General features: G+C 36.4%; 1 non-coding gene across 1 annotated transcript; it reads left to right on the top strand.

Annotated features, from left to right (window-relative positions):
* LOC111718649 lies at positions 1–104 on the top strand. Its single transcript, XR_002769178.1, has one exon. It is a non-coding gene; the product is annotated as a U6 spliceosomal RNA (small nuclear RNA).
* The last annotated feature ends 4,809 nt before the right edge of the window (positions 105–4,913 follow it).

Raw genomic sequence — 4,913 nt, 5'->3', positions numbered from 1 at the left:
GTGCTTGCTTTGGCAGCATATATTCTAAAATTGGAACAATACAAAGATCAGCGAGACCCCCTACCCAAGGATGACACAAAATTCATGAAGCCCAGGAGAATTTTAGAGTTTAAGTGAAATACTGTCGCTTCGACGAACTATTATTAGCAATGCTTCCTAAAGCACACTTGACTATACTTTCCAGGATGTATGGGTCTAGGTCAGTAACTACACCATGTAGTTATGTTGTGCCACAGTTCCCTTTTAATGTCCTGACCCAGTTTCCCTAATTGTCCTATCTCAGTTACTCTGCCCCAAGACTTCAGGCTATATTCCCTCTTAATGTTTCGTAGTATAAAGGTCTTTAACCATTTCAGACATCATTAGAATATCAGGAGCCTCTCCAGTACCTCTCTCCATTATGTCATCCTAGGTGCCTCCCCCCATTAGGTCATCCCCATCCAGGTCCTTCACCCCAAGAGGTCATCCCCATCTCAGGTACCTCCCCTGTTATGTCATCATTCTTATTACCCTATAAAAGAATCTTGTATCTAACATTTGCTGCTGGATTCTTGGAGATGATAGTCTCATTCAGCCATGGGACCAAACCATGGATCCATTTGGTCCCAGTAAATCTCTCCCTTTCAAATAAAATATTAAATTGTTCTCTAATCTCTATCCTGCCTCAGTTTCTCTGGCATTACAGTTATTAGTGATATTAAGCTCTTTTTTTGTATATTCTTGACACCTATTCTTAATCTATTTCTGTTAAGTCCCTACCATTTTTGTCTTTTATCATTTATCTTTTATCCATTTTTTCATGAAACATTCCTTTGATATCTCTAATTTTCTCAAAGAGATCTCTTATCTTCACCATTCTATTGTTTTATTCTATTTCTTTGCATTGTTCATTTAAGAAAACCTTTTTATCCCTCCTTGCCATTCTCTGGTATGCTGCTGATTAACAGATGGGATTCCTCTCCATGAAGAAATGTTGGTAATCTCTCTCCTCTCCACTGCCTGTGTACCTTGGTCTGAGATTGGGATCCTGCAGCTGGACTTCTTGGACCCTGGGTTTGTACCATCCCCACCTCACCCCCTTACCTCAGTCATTTCTTTGCTCAGCTCAAAAGCAAACTGTAAAGTTGGCCACTCCAAGTACTATTTGTTCCACCTTATCTTAAATCCTGGAAGAAGTTGACCCTTGAAGATAAACCCACTTTTAACTGGGAAGAACAAAGGTTTGTTTCTGAGAAGATTATAGACTCTAGGAGGGCATAGTTCATATCCAAGAAGCTACCTGAAATCCTTTGCTTGGGTACCAGCTCTTGCCTATGGCTGCTGAATGGCACATAATATAGGAAGGGATTCTAAATTTGAAGTTGGGAGACTTCAGTATTGATTTCTAATTTTGGTAAAGTGGCACAGTGGATAGCTTCAAGCCTAAGTTAGGAAGAAAGAACTAAGTTTAAATCCAGCCTTAGATACTGCTGTGTTATCCTGGGCAAGTCACTTAACCCCATTTGCCTGAGTTTCTTCATCTGTAAAATGAGCTGGAAAAGGAAATGACAAATCATTCTAGTATCTTTACTCAGAAAACTCCAAATGGAGTCACAAAGAGGTAGACACAACTGAAATGACTGAACAAGAATTTTAAAAAGAACTTTCACTTTTTCAAAGTCCCTCTGAGACCTAGCTCCTTTCTTTCATGGTCCAGAAAGTGTAGTTATTCTCTGGACCTGAAGAAGATAGACATCTCATAACCTCTAGCAATACCCCCAGGGGACTGAAAAACAGACCAGCTGACTTTTCATGGTTGTTTTTGAGGCTGGGAAACTGATCAGATAGGGATCTTGTCTTGTCATTTGTTACTTATCCTTGACCTTCCCGTACCTTTAATTTTCTATCTGTACCTTTGCTTATATTCTCTCTAAGATGCCTTTCTGTGGTTTTCTTCAGGGATGGAAATGAGACCCTTGCTATCCCTGGAGACTATTTCTCTCAAACTCTTTCCCTGTTCTCATTGTCCATCAGGGGAATAAGGCTGCTTCCAGGGAAAGGAGGTGGTAAAAGCAGAAACATTATGACTTAGGTCTCATTTAGAATAGTAAAGTCAATACCTCAGCTAAGAGATAGAAGATAGAACATGAAGTCCCTAGTTCAACTAACTCATTGGGGGTGGGGGTGAAGGGGAAGGAAGAGAGAGAGAGAGAGGAATAGAAAAAGGAGAAAGAAAGAGGGAGAGGGAGAGAGAAAAAGAAGGAGGGAGAGGGAGAGGGAGAAAAGTTAAGAGAGAAGGGGGGGAGAGGGAGAGGGAGATTTCCATGAGGTCTGATCAGGCTACCATACCAGACTCTAGACTAAGTGCTTAAAACCCTAGGGTTTATCAACTAGAACTGCCATCTTTTGGTATGGATAATTTTTCATATCAACTGGACAAATGGACAGAAATGTTTTATCTCTAAGGGGGTGATCAAATAGCACAGGTAAACGTTTTATGGGAATCTTTCTATATTTTGGATTATAAAGTTGAGAGGAACTTCAGAGACTACTGAATACTACCCTTTCATTTTACATATAAGCAAATTGAGGCCAAGAGAGGTTAAATAATTTAAACAAGATCACACAGGCATTAAGTATCAGATGCAGGATTTGAACCCAAGATCTCTGCCTCATGTCCATGCTCTTTCTACCTTACCATGCTGCTATTATCATCCATTCTTGACAAGGTCATAGATTTAGAGCCAGAAGTAACCTTGAAAATCATTTAGTTCACTTAAGCAAGAGCAACTAAGTATTCAAGGAGAGTCAGTTGTAGTACTCCCTGTCTGAATTCAATGGACACGCAAGTCAAGCTTTGCCAGGGCTATAGAAGCCCAACCTCCAAGAGCAGCCTCAAAGTATTTAGAACAGTTCTAGGGAGACATTTGGGCCCTGAGCCCAGCTAGTCCTGGGAAGAAATCCTGAACCTTGGAATGGAAATCCAACCCAGAAATAGCTCCTAAACCCAGCAGCAATGGGGAAGAACTTCAGTTAGTGCTATAATACAGGGAGGTCAGAAATCCTGTGATATAAATAGGCAGAGTCCAATATAAGGGAAAGTCCATATATAGGGCAGCCCTAGAATTCCCTACAGAAGATACAGAGTGTAGCTTTCTATATGCAGGACCAAGAAAAGCTTGCCTGTGCCATTCAATTGGAAAGCTTTATCCAAGTACAGACTCCTCATTTTAGAAACTGATGTGGATAAGATGAACATATCAGGAAAAACACCAAATACCACAAGGAAAATCTTGATAAGAGAGACATCAAGGGAGTAAACCTTCAATTACAATAACAACCTCAAGTCCAGGTAAAACTTCAAAGAAAAAAGTGTTCTGGCTACCAGGAAATATAGCAGTATCTGTTTTAAAAAAAATGAAATAAAAGATAAAGAACTGGAAAATTAGGAAGGAAATGACTGCAAAGAATATTGACACCTTAGAACAGGCAGTAGAAAAATCTTACTCAAGAACTGAATGTCCTGAAAATTAGAATGGATCAGATTTTTAAAAAGAGAGAGAACAAGAAGTATTAAAACAGAATTAAAAATTTAACTAAAAAAATCAGAAATATAATATCTAAAATAACTGACCTGGACAGACAAATCAAGGAGAATCTGAGAAATGCTGTTTTATTTCAAAACATGATGAAGAAAAAAACCTGGAAAAGATATTTCCTTTTTATAAAATAGTATTTATTTTTCTCAATTGCATTCTAATTTTAAAAATTTTATGTTCCAAATTCTTTCCCTACTTTTCTCCCTTCTCCTCTTCCTGAGATGGCAATCTGCTTAATATACAGTCTATATGTGCAATCATGCTAAACATATTTCAAGAAATTATGAACAAAACTCTTAGAATCAATGGCAAAGTGAAAATAGAAAGAATCTTCCTGTCACTTTCAAAATGAAATACCAAAATGAAAACAAACTTCTAGGAACATTATAGTCAAAATTTAGAGCTTCCTAATCAAAGAAAAAGAAATACAATATGTAGCTAAAAATGAATCCAATTAACCAGTAGCCAAGTTAGATCACACAAGGTTCAGCAGCTACTGTTTTAAAGAAGGGGAAAGTCAAAAGATAAAGGTTTATAATCAAGGAAAACTTATAAAGCAAAACTAAGTTCTGCCAAATTCCAATGAATGAAGATTGTTAATTCCATGAAGTTGTTACACTATTCACATTTGCAATATCCAGTTATAAATATGTGTAAAATAAGGTGATTAATTTTAGCCCAATGAAAATATGCAATGAAATTTTTGAAAATAAAGTTTTTAATCTATTTATTAATGTAATATAAAACAAAGTATAAGAAAAACTAGTTTTTCAAGTTTGTTATAACATAGTAAAATAGAGAAAGCAAAAAATTTCAAATTACTGAATGTTAAACCTAAAGTTAGCCCTACACTAACTTCATATTGTCATCTAAAAATTTTTAGCAGCATAACTGTCTTTTTTTCTTTAAATCTTCATTAGTACACCTCTGTCAAGACCTTTATTCACATCTTGGTGAATTTGGATGTTCACATTCTCACACAACAAACTAAGTATAGTTAGATCACTAGGAGCATTGAAATATCTAAAATCAATAGTACTTTAAATACATTCCATGGTCCTTGTAATATTTTTCAACATCTGGGCTAAAATATTAAAAGCTATTTTTTGAAAATAGCTTTAGTAATCCATGATTTCTTATTTGACTGCCAATGAATTAAAATCAACTGATGGTTATAGCCTCCCAAAGGACAAGGATTTTAAGACTGATAGACAAACATTGAATTAATTTTAAAAATCCCCTTCTACATGCCTCCTAATAAAAGTGTTAGACAATCCTTAGATATTTTAAGTACAGCTTGAGTTGTTGTTTTTTTGGAAATGTAAGTTTTGGAAC

Source organism: Sarcophilus harrisii, chromosome 2 (assembly GCF_902635505.1).
Source record: "Sarcophilus harrisii chromosome 2, mSarHar1.11, whole genome shotgun sequence".
In the NCBI taxonomy this organism is placed as follows: Eukaryota; Metazoa; Chordata; class Mammalia; order Dasyuromorphia; family Dasyuridae; genus Sarcophilus; species Sarcophilus harrisii.
This window is presented reverse-complemented; position numbering and strand designations above follow the sequence as displayed.